This window comes from Uloborus diversus, chromosome 2 (assembly GCF_026930045.1).
Source record: "Uloborus diversus isolate 005 chromosome 2, Udiv.v.3.1, whole genome shotgun sequence".
Classification (NCBI taxonomy): domain Eukaryota; kingdom Metazoa; phylum Arthropoda; class Arachnida; order Araneae; family Uloboridae; genus Uloborus; species Uloborus diversus.
Window position 1 is genome coordinate 111752952 of NC_072732.1, and position 16227 is coordinate 111769178.

Consider the following 16227-nt stretch of genomic DNA (forward strand, 5'->3'; position numbering starts at 1 on the left):
AAAGCACTCACAAAAACGAAAAAAGAACATCGTCACATTTTATAAAGAAAATCATATTTATAGAGAATATCATATTCACATTTTTAAGGATATTTTGAATTAAATAGAAAACATTGACCCTCAAACATCTTACATCAAACATTAATATCGATGTCACACCACTACTTCTAATGCAGTGGAACCCCGATTTTACATTGCCCGTTTCATACGTTATCCCAATTCCGATGTCATTTTCTACTCGTCCGTGGAAATTCCTTTATTGATAATGTTAAAATATTCCGTATTTTACGTTATCCTTTTTTCAGAATATCCGCTTAGTACGTCTTCCTTAAAACAGTATAAAATAATATTTCCTCTACAAGACTCGTATAAACTCTTTTTTAGAAGGCTTTTTTTTATGTGTCAAATTATTATTTGAGTTGTGCAGTCTTATTATCTTCATTGTCTAGGCATAAAAACTCTAAAACGGTGAGTGCAAACCAAGAAACCAATTTGCCAGAAATTACTAATATAGACGTGATTTAAGAAAAATTGTGTATAAAAACGAAAAACAAATAAAGATTACAGATTTCTTTCATTTGTCTATTGGAAATAGTGCTAATTTTTATACAATATGCTTTGATTTTTACCCCCGCTCACGATTTTATGATTTCCCGCTTGGCGCGTTTTTTATCACTAGTCCGACAGAATACTTAAAATCGAGGTTCCACTGTAGTAATTTCAAGGCTATGGCTTCTCTTCAGGAGCGGGAAAATGCTCTGCCACAAGGTTGCAAAGATTTGATTGAACCCACTTTAGCCTTGAGAAAGATAGTTGCTGTAATCTTTCGACAATTTTTGCTTTATTTCGATTGCTTAACTTATTTATATTTTAACACAAAGAATATTTTACACTTTTTCTTAAAAGAAAAGAGTTCGCAAATAAAAGCTTTCACAAACTGTTTCAAGGGAAAAAAACAACGGTTAAATTTTTTTTTTCTTCTCAAAAACATAACTTCGCTCACAGGTGACAATAGTGGCGCATCTCTACAAGTTAAAAAAAATATATTATAACTATTCATTTAAATGCTAAATTGAATCTTTCTTACCGCAAATCATATATTTGCACTTTAGACTCTGAAATTCAAACTTTGGCTTTTAATTTTATAATCTTCAAATATAAGGAACCATTATTCATCATTTCTGAAAAATTTTCTTGCATTTAAAAAATAATTATTTTTTCGTATTACGGGCGCCGCTCTACAGCCACACCAATAACACGTACGCGCTAAAATCTTTCAAGTGCAATTTCTTTTAATGAAGTATATACCTCCATGTTGTGATACATAACGTTTCCTTATATTCAAATACAGATGAACTCGGTTAGTACGAAACGTCAAAAATCCACGAATTTGTTCATATTAGCCGTTATGTGTAACAACCGTGAATGAGTGACATAGTGAAAAAACGAAGGAATGCTTACCTGTGTTTAAAAAACATTACTACTATGAGAAATATTGTAATCTAACTATTAGCACATTCAGAAAAAATCAGTTATCTTTGCTAATAATAAAGCTGAAAGTCTCTCTGTCCGGATCTCTGTCTGTCAGGATCTCTGTGACGCGCATGGCGCCTAGATCGTTCGAACGATTTTCATGAAATTTGGCACAGAATTATTTTGTAGCATGGAGGTGTGCACCTCGAAGCGATTTTTCGAAAATTCGATGTGGTTCCTTTTTTTTATTCCAAATTTAAGAACAAAATTATCATAACATGGACGAGTAAATTACGAAATTATCATAACGTGGAAGCGTAACATGTTCACAAGTCAATTGGCGAGATACGAAATTATCATAGCGTGAAACCGTAACTTGGTTACAAGCCAATTGGCGAGAAAATTCACTACATATTGTTTGTAAATATACAGGCAAACCAAAAGATCTTTCAATTTTTCTATTAGGGGCAAAGTTGTGCGGGTACCACTAGTTTCGTATAAAGGAATTTCTTTTGGAAAATATTGAAAAAGGAAGATGCTAATCGACAATTGCGGAAAAGGTTGCAATCCACAATGGAAGATGAATAGTTTTATCTCCTAGTAAACTGAAATGTCCATAGGGAAACAAATGTACGGGCTTTATTTTCTGTACAAAATATTTAATATTTTCTTCTCGATACACAATGAGACTTCTACTTTCATATTGATGAAAAATTTCTTTAAAAGAAAAAGAAAATTACTGTATTCAACCACGAACATTTTAAGTAATATTCAGAAAAGTAAAGGTTAGAAATTTGTGTTCGTCTTAGCAGATACTTACAATTTAATGTACGTGTTACACGTGAAATTTTTAATGTAATTAAATAGCAAATCAAACTTAACGAACAAAATGTTCGCTTTAGCCGTGATTTCGTATTGAACGGATTATATTAAGAAAGTTCAAATTTATATTGAAATCAAAAGCTGAAGCTTAAAATTCCGGTAATCAAGTTCAAATATATGAGTAAAAATGTCCCACCCGTGCAAATGGATTGAGCATTGCACAACTGGTACGCTACGGCGTATAAACGATATAATTGATAAAACTATATTAATTTAAATGAAAAAAAAAAATCAGTCTTCAACAGCCCACTATTAGTTTAGAGCAAGGTTTTTCAACCTTTTTTAACATGTGGCTCTCTCATGAGTACTAAAATCCCCATCCTGTAAAAAATGTTTTATTCTTGGGTCATTCTTCAAAAAGCGCAACTTTTCTCTCAAACACCTTTTACAGTAAAACCTTTCAGGAACAATTCATTTAACAATGTTTTTTGAATTTCATCATAAATATATCTATTTAAACCTGCCAACATTTTGTAATGACAATTTTTATTGAGCAATCACGATTGCTTATTGTTCTCACTTGACAGTTTTGAATTCCTATGATTTTAGTTTCCCCCCGCCTCCCTCTGCAGCACCACCGTCGGTCGGCCGCCTCACGATGCTGCTCCTCTAGCGAAAGCCGTCTCGAGGCTGCGTCACTTACTTGCCTACACTTACAAATACACCTACACACACATACACCTACACACACAAACCTACACACACATACACTTACACACACAAACACATAAACACAACTACCCACACATACACATACCCCCACACACACAAACATACACACGCATTCATACAGACGCATAAACACATACACACACCTACACACACACACAACTACCCACACATACACATACCTCCACACAAAGACAAAGACACGCACACATACACCTACATACAAACACATACACACAACTACCCACACATACGCATACCCCCCCCCACACAAACACACACACCTACACATACACACAACTACCCACACATACATATACCCCCACGCAAACACACATACACACAACTACCCACACACACATGCCTACACACACATGCACTTGTCCCCACACACAAGCAAACATCCCCCCACATACAAACACACACGCCTCCATACACACACACACTCGTGTTAGCGAAAAACATAATTTCAATTCAAGATGTCAAAGTTCAAATTAATTTTTTAAACATATTTTTGTTTCACAGCATGTGAATTCTCAAATTAAAAGTATTTATTATTTCTTTCACAAGTGTCTCAAATACTAATTGTTTAAGTGCAATTAATTTTTCAATATCGTATTTTAGTTCCTTTCAGAAGGATAAGGAATTACGTCGCACAATAAATTCTCACCTCCATTACCCAAACACAAAATGCCATTTCTCATTAACAGATGGCAGTAATGACATCACGTTTTATTTCCCATGATACAAGGGACCCCCTTGTTTATTTTAAGCCATACAGAAGTTCTAAGTTTTTTTTTTTTTTTTTTTTGAAAAAGAAGAAGATAAATTTTGTTTACAAAACCAAGTGCGGTTATTGGGAATTCGCACCTCCTTGAACTCGAATTTCAAAGATGTAAATTAATGTAAAAATAGATGTGCACATGTTTTCATACGCTTAACAAGTGCAAATTGTAGCAACGAAGAAAAAACTTCTTTTCCTGAAAAAAAAAATGAAAATTCCTCACTTTCGTGACAGATCTCATCAATGACATTATTCTGAGGTGAGAATAAATGATAGAGGGGGAAATACATCAATTTTAGACAGTCTACCAAAATTATAAATCGCCAGTATATTCCCAAATTTACTAATTTGGAAATATATTAATATTTTACTATTTTTAACACAAATTTGAAATAAAAGGATAAGTAAAATTCAAGCCATACTTTGATTAAGAGAGCTTAATATTAGATTCCCACTTAAAATAGCTCATTGCTGCATAATTAACAAATTACTTCTTTGATATTAAATTGGCTTATATTTTCAAACATTAAATGTTTTTTCCTTTTCTATTTATTTCCGTGAACAAGGTATTTATTCATTTTTTTATTTATGAGTAAAATAACTGAAACTTAGCTGGGTCAATGTTTATGGTTACTCCTGGTAGGTAACACATTCATATAAGAATGAAAGAAAAAGAAAACAAAAGTATTTAGAATTTGAAAAATATTTTCGTTCAAAAATTACAGATTCTGGAGAATGACCCGTTACTGTGTGAAGACCAAAACCCAGAAAACGGCGATATTCTCTGGTGAATATCAACATTCACATGGCAAAGACAGTGGTGAAAGACCGAAACTTTTTGGTGAACCACCGGTGAATGTTAATTTTCAAATTTAGGTCTTTTTGAGTAACAAATATACTACGGATTTACGTATGTGTGTGTGTTTGTTGGTAAATTCAAGAAAATAATGAGATCTTGTTTAATTTGTCATGCATGGAAAAATCCGCACTTGCAATTCATTTTGTAAATACTAGAGCAGATCAAATGTGATGCATCAAGTTACCGATGGTAGTAAAACGACAAGAAAAGCCGAACTGAAAATTCAAAACTCTCAGTTTGACTTATTTCAAATTATTATGTAGGTGATAACATAAAACACTTTTTATCTGCTGAAAAGTAGCATTTAAAAATTCAATAAAAAGCTTTGCAAGTTTTACATTTAAAATTCTTTCCAACAAAGCTAACCTACTCAATAGGTGTGGGTTAATACGGTACTCAAAGAATATCCTAACAAAGTTCCATGTAAACTTTCAAACTTTCTATAAACTGTTCAAAATCTCACAAAAGTTCCTGAAAAAAAAAAAAAGCTAGGCATCTTGGTTGAGTTACTACAATATTTGGAAAGTATTGGTCGATTTTTTTCCTAACTCGTTAAAGGGTAACAACACAAATATTTTACACTTTCTCAAGCTTACTTTCAAAATTTTTGTTATTACATGCGATTCTGCTGACCTAGTTTCTTTTATTCCTTGACTATTTTTTATGGGGATTTCCTTCATGTTCTTGGAGAAAAAAGTTAGGCACTGCATAATTTAAAAATTAGAAAAATATTTTACATAAAATTTAATGTGAATTATTTGGAGAAATATTTCAAACGAAAACAATGAAGTAATGAAAAAATATGAAGAGAGTAAAATATTAACTTTTTCTGGAGCTAACAGAACTACTAAAACTTATTTAACTCATTTTCCTCTTTTCCCCCCATGAAAATCAAATCATTTAAGAAGACTTTTATCAATCCCATAATTGTTGAAAATGCACCATTTGAGGAACGATTAAAAGATTATCCAGTAAGTTACCGCTGTATAGCAAGGGCTAAGGCAGAAATACATATAGGACGGTAACTTACTGAATATACCTGCCTTGCCTTCAATATTCGAGTTGAACCGAACCATTGTATCGGTCACTCGTCTGGTCAGTGCTAATTTTGCATTAGCTACCAATTTGTTTGGCACTATAGGCTTCCTTATGAGGTTTTCCACCTCCAGCTAAATCACTTCTATACCGGGCTGATGAGTGCTAATAAGCACGAAACTGCAGTCCTCGGCTGGAATTGACTGAGCTGGCGGTGTTTTTCATGAATCAAAAGATTCTTTTTATGTACAAAGCATTTTCTGGGATTTTAAAACACATGTATTTGACTGCTATGCCAAAATGTACTTTAAAGACCTGTTTGAAAAAAAAAAAAAAAGAAGCAAGTTTTGCAGTTTATTCTATGATTTGGTTAGGTACTCAACCTTTGGCAAATACATGCAGTGGTGTTCCCATAAGGTATACTACATATACGCCGTATACTCTCAAACATTTTTTAGACATATAATGTATACCCCAAACTTCATACATTTTCTTATTATGACATACTGTATATGATCACATACACAAATTGTGCGTAGTGGATTACTGGGTGTATACCCTCAGAAAAATTGATGGGAACATCACTGAATACATGCAATAGATTTGTTCAAAATTGGTGGAATATTTTATCCTTACGTAAAAGATTTTACCAATTTTGAATAATTCAACCATGGCTCCCTTTTCAAGGTTCATGGCTTCGCTATTTGCATACTATTTCCTATGGTCCCCTTGATTTGTTCTGTGGACTCTCAAGGAGGCCATATGTCCCCTATTGAGAAACCCTGGTTATAGTATAGCGTAAGTAGTAGTATAGCGTAAAAACTTGATTTTCTCCAATTCTGCTTTTTTCAGATGTGCCATAATCGTCGCAAGTTTGCGAATGCAAAAATTGAGTACCAAATTTAGACAGCTGTTACGATTGCTAAATGGATTTTTCTGTACTATACGTCACTTTCTATCACAAAAACGACATACAAGGTCTAGCAATATAATTCCCTTGTTGCAAAACGCACTAAAACCGTTAGATGGATCGGAATGCTCTTTTTTTTTAATTTTAGATGGTAAATATCTAAAATTTTGTTTTACACAGTTTTGAACACCGCATCGGGAAGGTGACGTTCCCTATTTTTTATGCACTCACTGTAAAAACAATTCAGAAACCTTCCTGGAAAATAACGGGCAGCTGATGTGAACAATTTTTGCCAGTAACATATCGTGCAAAAACCGTAATGTAATGTAATATATTGGGGACAACACTTACCTGATGTGATGTTCATGACTGTGTAGAACAAAACTTTAAATGTGTACCTATATAATTGAAAAAAAAAAAAAATCTGATTCACAAAATCAGTGTCATTGCGTTTATAAGAAAATAATGTTTCCGGGTCCGTGAAAAATTCTGATAGAAAAAAGGGTCAAACATAAATCGTTTAAATGAGTGAAAATTTAAAACGTTATCTTGATCAAGTGGGGTTTTCCCCATTCCTATAATCCTCCCTTCTCCCTCAACTGCACCCCTTCGGGACAGAGTCCTGTCATCAGGCGATATGAGTATGCTAAGCAATGACTCATCCATTCACGTAAAGAGGGGAGGACCGTCTCACTGATGTCGCGCTCTCAACTCATATCTATGACTAATACGTCAGCTCCGCTTTCAATGTAAACATTATTAAAAAATGAAAATATGTCATAACAATACACATGTCCAAAAGTTTTTTTGAAATACGTAACTCTTTACATTTTCCACACTGCTTTTTTGCGTTTTTATCCTTATTAGAAACACAGAAATTAATAATTCATTATTAATTTCTGTGACAAACATGAAAAGTTCCCTCAGAATTAGATGAAAATAGGTACATTTTTAGCTGATTGAAGACAACAAATCTGAAAATAATTTTTGTCAATAATGCACTATTTTCCCCATATTTCTATTTTACACATTTTTTGATCATTTATAACGGCCTCCAAACAATGGCTTCCAAGAAAAACTTTATTCCGGCACCAAAAAACATATGCGGGAGTGAGAAGCAAAGGGATGCAAGTGGACATTTCCAAGTTTTGAGTAAAACGCGTATAACAATAACATCCTAGGTAGACTTTCATTGAAATTTTTTTCTAAATCATGCTGTGTAGCAGCAACTACCAGGGCTACTAGTACCATCTCTAGCCCCCAGGCAGAGGAGAGGTTCACCTACCATATGTACAGGTTATCTACAAATTTTTAATTTTGCCACTTATATCCCTTTGCTTCTCACTGCCTCAATGTGAACCACTTGTGCAAGAGTGGCTTTCGCAAATCTCAAGAATAAATTCAAAAGTCTAGTTAGGCAAAGGTTATGGAATTGATTGTTATTAGTCAAAAAACCGAAGCAATCTTTTCATGATGAAAATCAGAGGTGCTGCGAACTAAAACTTTTGGGAGAAAGAAAATTCTCAATTTGCCAAATGAAATTCCAATTTTACCCAATGATAAAATAAGTAATAACCACACATAACATCTAATGAGAAGAAAAAAATAAGTATCATTAAAAACACTTTGAAAAAGAAAAAAAAATCTCAGTATTGCAAAATTGTCTTGCAAGTTGCAGAAAATTTGCCACATAAGATGTTTTAAGAAAGTCACAGTGACCTCCCGTGACATCCCTTCAGAACTCCTTTGATGAAGGGTTTGAAAATAAATTTCAGAAGCAGAAAACAGTAAGATAAGGTAATATTTTAGTCTTACTTAAAACATTTTAGACCAAAAGGCTTTGGAGGAATGGAAAATATTTTCAATTCATTCACAAAAATAAACAGTGTTAAAACTGTTAGATCCGAGCTGCACGTACATTTTTTGAATAAGTTCTTAGTTGAAAACGAAATAAGTTTATGAAAGTAAAATTTTGCTTTTTAATCTACTTTCAAATAGAAAGTAAAATGTTTATCGTTGTGCGGAAAGAATCAGTGAACAAACGAAAGTTGTTTGATTAGTAGTTGCAAAAAAAAAAAAAAAAGCATAGAGGTATTTCGAAAATATGAGGAGTGCCTTATTTAGCATATTATACACATGGTTTTTTCTTCTTGGTGTTTACAACTTTAAAAACATAAAAGGGTTTCTTATTGCTTTAACATAAAACGTGTGTGCAAATTAGTTCTTTTTGCAGTTAGTGCATAAAATAGCATAGAAATAACATTTGTTAATTCGTTAATTAAATTCAAATAACTCGAAAATAATGTTATAATCCAAACCACATTGACAGTAAGAGTAAAAATATACATGAAATTCCTCTCCACCTGTTTTCTATTGACACTTGGCATCATTGTGAAAATCAACAAAGAGAAAAGCATATTAGATTTTCCTCCCTCTACCACTATTTCAAAATAATATTGCTTAATAAATGTGCTGTACATTGTTTATTCATACACGACCTTGATGACAAGGGGGAAAAACCTGTCGTTCTGATTTTTCGACTACCAAAAGCGTTTGGTCTTTCTCCAAAAAAAGATGAAAAGAAAGAGAGAAAGAAACAAAAGAAAAGAAAAAGAACTAGAATTAGATTATGAAAAATCAGATCTTCAAGTTATAGGAAAAACAAAAATTCTTTAAATTATGAAGCTGTACACTGAAAGTGCAAGCATTTTATGCAGAACTTCTTTGTGCTAAGTTAGAATAAAATGACTTTTCGCAATTTTTATCACCAGTTTTACCCCCATGCTATGAAGAAATATGTCCCTTTAAAGTGACACTGAATATTCCAATGCACGTTAAGAAATAATTTGTGTTGTGTGTGTAAAGCAAAACATAGTAAAATGGACGGTAAATTGTAAAGCGGTTCAAAAAGAGAGAAAAAAATGAAGATCAGATAATGGAGTTTTTCGAAAGCCTGTGACTTCAATATAACCGACACGTGCCGCAAAACGTATAATATGATACAATATCTGAAACCTTAAAATAACTGCCACTGCATCGCCTGAAATTTCGAAATCGGTCTGTAAAAGATTTGAAAAAAGGAGGGAGCACCTGCGCAAGAAGATGGTTTACGATAATTACCCCCATCTTCCTTTTTGTGTCGAGCCCTCAGTTGGACATCGTCCAATGAGCCTGAGGAACATCATCCGTTAAGTGAAAGATATCACAACTAGTAAAATTGCAGACCTTGAATTTAATACCTGTATAAATCAGCAAAGTGCTTCACTGGCAAACGGCTGTACGTCACAAAAACTGGAAAGTTTGGCCTTCGCACTCCACCACTATAGAAAGAAAAGTGGGAAGCTGTTGCCTTTCAGAGTATGAATGGAACAAAATGCTCCTCCGAGATCTAGAGCAGATTAATTGAACAAAAGAGAAGTTTTTTTTTTTTTTTTTTCCCCAGTATGTTGAAGCGGCATTCAGTAGGTTTGTTTACTTCACTTTTGGCATTAAAAGTATGCATTGAAAAAAACTATAAACAAAAATTTAAAAAATGTTATTTGGAAAATAAAAGCAAATAATGAGAGGGATCTTCAAGTAATATGAAGCTTTTGTCGTTTCATTTTGTTAGCTATATGTCACAGATGTACATTCTTTATTTGGACTAAAATGAATGGTGAATGCTTTCTAAATCAATGAAAATTTGTGTCTAAAATATCTCTCCTTGCGTTAAGTTAGTAATTGGATACTTTTTGGAAACATGTACAGAATGATGATAAATAAACAAATTGCAAAACGTTAAGATAGTGTTGGTAAGTGATAAAAATTTCAACCGAAGTGAAAGAGTAATATAAATAATGGTGAGCAAAAAACGTATATCAGATTCTTTTCCAATTTTTGAGCAATTCCATTCGAAGCAGAAAACGTTATTTTTTATGAATTTCAGAAAGGTGAGCAGTTGGAACAATTATCATGAGAATTTTTTTTGACCAAAACTAACGGATATTTTTTATTTGATTACTATATGGCTATTTCTAGCTTATATGCATTTTAAATCATCCTTTTGAAATCTTTTGATTGAAAAGCTTTTTATCTAAACAACAAAAATGCTAACAGTATACTTATAAGGCTAAACACTTCGATTTTGAAAAAACAAAAAAGGTTAACACAATAAATAATTTTCTTGTTGTGAAGAGTGATAAGGGAGAAAAATTAATCTTTGCAGGCACGAAGACAAGGTGCCAGATTCTTACGAGGAAAAATAACTATTGCAAATTTATATTGGTTATTTTGCAAAAACTACCTTCTTCCTAGTTGGAGAACCTTTCTTATGAAATTAATAGACATTTTAAATGAACGACTAAAAAATGTCAAACTACTTAATCTCACAAGATCAAATGATTATGTTCAACGATCCAGCTGTTAAATTAATTTCATCTAATTAAGCTCTTTTTATTTATGTATAGTCTTCTGACCAACCTACTTGTTGGGTTTTTTTCGCTCAAAGGAGCCTTTTTGAATGGTTTATAAGAATCTTACCGTTTTCTTTTCTTACCGTTTTTATAAGAATCCTACCTATTGCTTTCTCTTCAAAAATGATTATTTAGTGCTTTATAATCACAACTGATTCACTTTCACATTTGAATTTACTGCTGTGGGAAGTTAAAGAGCAGTATCTGCAGGAATGAGTTCTTTAAATATTTGAAGAAACGCATTTTGGATTCAATACTAACAATAGGGACATGTTGGATTTTGTTGCTTTTTTCGAACTTTTTTTCAGCGAAACCAAATAAGCAAGTGTGTACAACGCAGCTAAAATACAATAGGTGACAAAAGGTCAAAGAAAAAAAAAGATAGATTCTGTTATTTACCTTCTCACGGCAAGTTTAACCCCGGGCAATTCAAAAGAAGTTTGAAAAACTACATTATCTCAAGCAAGTGAGAAAATTTTAAGCATAAAATTTTTTTAGCTGCTCTAGTTATAGTTTCATTTTATTCTTTACTGCCAATTATCTATTCCATCTCTTCTTTGTTTCGCCACATTTCTTACGGTTTCGTCGGGAAAACTATTATACGGAACTCTTTGTCAACAGCATAAAAAAAAAATACTACTTTATAACTTTGTAAAAAGTTGGACGCCTTTCATAACTTTACCGCAAACGTATGAAAAGCATGACATAATTAAAGTATTGACTCACCTGCAATAGGAATAATAAAACCGGAAATTCAGATCAGTGTGTATCCCGAACTCCTCTTTCCCTCGCTCTGCTCTTTGTATTCTTATTAATCCAAGAGGAAGCGAAAATTGAGAAACCACGCCGTTCCGCAATCGCGTGGTGTTTGCGGGGAGCACGTGCTTTTCGCCGCCGGCGGGCAATTCTCGCGCATGCGTGAGAATTCTGCCAATTAGAATCGTCGCCAGAAAACAACTCTCACTACAATAAATTGAAAGTTCTCTACCTTTTTTTCAAAATCAAGTTGTGTTCTTCTGTTTTTAATGACTTCAGAACTTGCGTAAGTAAATTTTACGACTGAAACATGCATTCATCGAAAATTTTCCTGACGCTGATATGATTTTCTTTTTTGTGTTTTATTTTCTGCTCAGGGGCTGTCCACAAATGATGTCACGCCTTGAGAGGGGAGGGGGGTTCGTGAAATTGTGACGATTTGTGACAAAGGGCAGGGAAGGTGCAACTGGAAGTGTGACATCACACTCCTTTTTCAGAATATGTTTATGAAAAATAGCGTGACATGTGACAAAATGGGTGGGGAGAAGATGAATTGTGACAAAGGGGGTGGGGGAGGGGTGTCAAAATTGGGGGACAAAGTGTGAGATCATTTATGGACCGTCCTTAATGCACTGCAGGTAGGAAAAGTAGGAGAGAATATAAGATTGTCTGTGACTCACACATACACTATGAAATGCATTAAAGTATTGACTGTGACAGAAATAAGTTGAGAGAAAGCAAAAATCTCTCATTAGTTTCCTAATTTGTTTTTTAAGAGAACAAACACTAGAGAAAAAGTCGTTCCTTACGATAATTTCGATAAGCGTTTGAGAGAATTGTATGCCGAATGACTCTAGGTAGTTATGCATCCTTATGAAACTTCTTTTTCGCCATACTTCTATTAAAAACTGCTAATTATTTTTTAGTTTGTTGCGCTTGCGCTTACGTAACCGCGCCACCTACATTGAAGAGAACGCAGCTGTCTATTGATGTATAAAAGCGAGAGGATATATGAGGAGAAGGCGTTTAGAAAAACATTAATAAACAGTCCACATGAGAAATTGTATTATGTGCTGTAAGGGGTCTCAGGACCTTTCAGCTATCAAAATTTTGATTTTCTGGACAAAATATATGTTATGCATAATTTCATTCTGGACAAGTTGATACCTTATTTATTACTATACGCAAAAATCTTTTCGATGTATCGTAAAAAAACGAAAACTCTCTCCGTTGAAATTTCTGTCAACAGCAGCTATATAGCACTTTTTCTCAGAAGTGCAGTTTTCGTTTGCGCGCATGATATCTCAAAAAGTTTTTAAAATGTATTTTCATACAATTTTTAATGCATCTTTGTCTGCCCTATTTTTATGGTTTGAACCTCAGTTTTAGTTAAAAACCAAAATCACTTTTTCTTCACAAAAATGTCTCACAAAATTTAAGTAAATTTTGATATTTATCTTTAAAATTTCAAAAAGAAAATTAAAAAAAAATAATAATAAATTAAGGTTAAGGTGCTGAGGGAAGTATATGGCAATGGTCTAAAAATATTAGAATTATGCATGTATTTCATAGTAAGAGCGCTATTTTTCGAACTTTAGAAAAAAGTAAATATTTTGTTATGATTTTTTCCTGCTAAAAAATATGCTATTTAAATGTATGTCACATCAATGTATTTTTCTTCGATTTTCAGCTTTTATTTAAATTTAAAATTTTAATCATAGCTTGTTAGAAAATTAGTTACAAGCTCTTAAATATTGGGTATTTATCATGTCGCGTTAACATTTTAAGGACCCTGAGACTCCTTAAGTTGAGCTATAATAGTACTTACTATTGTTCCTCAAAAAGGCAATACAGTCATTCAAATAACTTAGAGCAAAAGTTTCACAATTTTAATCCGGCCTACTCGTAAGAAATAAAAATATATCTGTGCAGAAAAGTAAAAAATATATATCGTCGCCTCAGAGCAACAGTACGACATCTTACACTTATTTCTGGCGTTGCTCTGAGGCGACGATATATATCAACGTTAAATCTCACACATTTTCAGAAAACTGCAAATATTTTATTTTACTTTTTTTTGCATGACTCATATTTTAATACTTTTACTAGCTGCGTGCCCGGCGTTGCACGGGCTACTTAAAAAATGAAGGAGATGTCCAATTGATGTTTTTGCATTACTCTGACTTCAGTTTCTAAAGCGCTGAAGAGTAAATAAATACACGTAATGCAAGGTTTGCAAAACACCAGTAGAGTATATTTTTGGCAAAAATCTCTTTAACGTTAATCATAGTTATCAATGATATAAGTTATGAGTATTTTCAATTAGCACAAAAGATGAAAATATATGCATTATCAACTATAATCTGTGCTCACGTTAAAATGAATTACATCTGATAGACTATATCTGAAATATTTATGTGCAATTACAATCAGCCTTTTACATAAAATGACAAACACTTTTTGGTTGATAACGTGATACTAAAGCACCAAGACTAAATAACTACCAATAAGCATTAATTTAATACCAAGTCATCAGATTCCAATTTAGCTTTGGTTAAAATCCTTAAAAACAATCTTTTTTGTTCAAATCAGTTTCACAAAAAAATCCAAACAATCTTAATTTAACATGTTCTTTTAACGATATAAACTGTATTTTAAAAATAGAAACAGGAAGGAGAAAGAGAGTTATTACAATTCAAAAACTCACCCATGTGACGGGAAAAAGTCCAACAAAATAAACATAATTAGTCGCACATCCTAAGTGTACCAAAATATGAGACCGGTGAATGATAAACTTACACTACAATCAATAAACATAGCTAAAGAAACAACTTTCATATGCTGAAAAGAGTTAAGAACGTTGAATGTAAAAAATAAAAAAAGGAGAGACGATAAAATAAAAGGTTGTCCGAATAGGACAACCAATTCTAAACTAATTTAAAATGAAATTCTAAATGGAAACGTTGTTTTAAGATTTGGACAGCAGCCAAAAAAATCTCTTTTAAAACAATTAGTAGAATTTTACTCGTTCACGCATATGCAAAATGGCAACAGGAAAGAAATAAAAATTCCTAAATAGCGTAATGTTAATTAACGTTTTAATTAATATCTCCGCTAATTAAAATCGCACAATTACGAGATTGGTCCTATTGTTTTCTTTGGAAAATTCCGAATCGATCGGTATCTCGTTTGACTCTCGATTCGCAGCGGTTCTCGAGAAGATCGATCTTCAGACAGACAGACAGACAGACAGACAGACGCGAACAGATTTTAATATTATAGTGGATTGCAATAAAACGGAAGAAAGCTTTTGAAGTATTGAGCACAGTTACTTAGAATTTAGAAATAATAATCATTTCATCTTTTTGAAATGAAGTATTATCCTGCCATTCAGAACAACTTTGAACAATAAAAGTAGTGTAACTAAAAAGCAGAAAACAAATATTGTACATGTTTGAAAATTCTCCCTTTATACTTTACAACATCACAAGACCAACATCATTTATAATAATACAGAATATTATAGTGCAGGAAGAAAAATTTCATTAACTTTTTTTAAAAATAGTTTCCAAATAGCAACTTCAGAATTATTGAACGATGCATTGAACTATGTGCAATATAAAAAACTTATAATAATAATAATAATAATAATAATAATAATAATAATAATTATTGTTATTATTGTCATTATTATTGTTATTATTGTTATTATTATTGTTATTATTGTTATAATAATAATAATAATAATAATAATAATAATAATAATAATAATAATAATTATTATTATTGTTATTATTGTCATTATTATTGTTATTATTGTTATTATTATTGTTATTATTGTTATTATTATTGTTATTATTATTGTTATTATTATTAGTACTATTATTGTTATTATTGTTATTATTGTTATTATTATTGTTATTATTGTTATTATTATTATTATTATTGTTATTATTGTTATTATTATTAATATTATTGTTATTATTATTATTATTATTGTTGTTGTTATTATTGTTATTATTATTATTGTTATTATTATTATTATTATTATTATTATTATTATTATTATTATTTTATTTTTTTTGAAAAAGGAAAAGTAGAAAACTTGTTTCATTATTTTATAAGGACAGTGCAGCACTCAGCCTTCTACTGTTTTTGAAAATGTTTTTTGAGTTATTAAAACATGGAAGTGGCGCGAAGTTAAGAGAATTTTCTGGAATTTACCCTGAATTACTTAAGTAAAAGTATGATGCAATTGCTAAACATTATGAGAGACAAAAATACCAAGTATCATTATAATGTATCATTTGACCGAAACACCGAAGAAAGAGATAAGAGTGGGGTAAAACTTTGAATGATCATCCAAACAAGTTTTAATGAAATATTTGGATGTCTCACTTGTCCAATC

General features: G+C 32.0%; 1 protein-coding gene across 2 annotated transcripts in view; it reads right to left on the reverse strand.

The window, feature by feature from the left end:
* Positions 1-16227, reverse strand: part of LOC129215990 (excitatory amino acid transporter-like) — a 126505-nt gene that overhangs the window by 39697 nt on the left and 70581 nt on the right. The window contains exon 1 of one of the 2 annotated variants that reach the window (XM_054850122.1): positions 11790-11925. The exons of the other annotated variant lie outside the window; for it this stretch is intronic. The gene's annotated coding sequence lies outside the window, so the exon portion shown is untranslated. Of the gene's footprint in view, positions 1-11789; positions 11926-16227 lie in introns of those variants that run through there. 2 annotated transcript variants of the gene reach the window in all.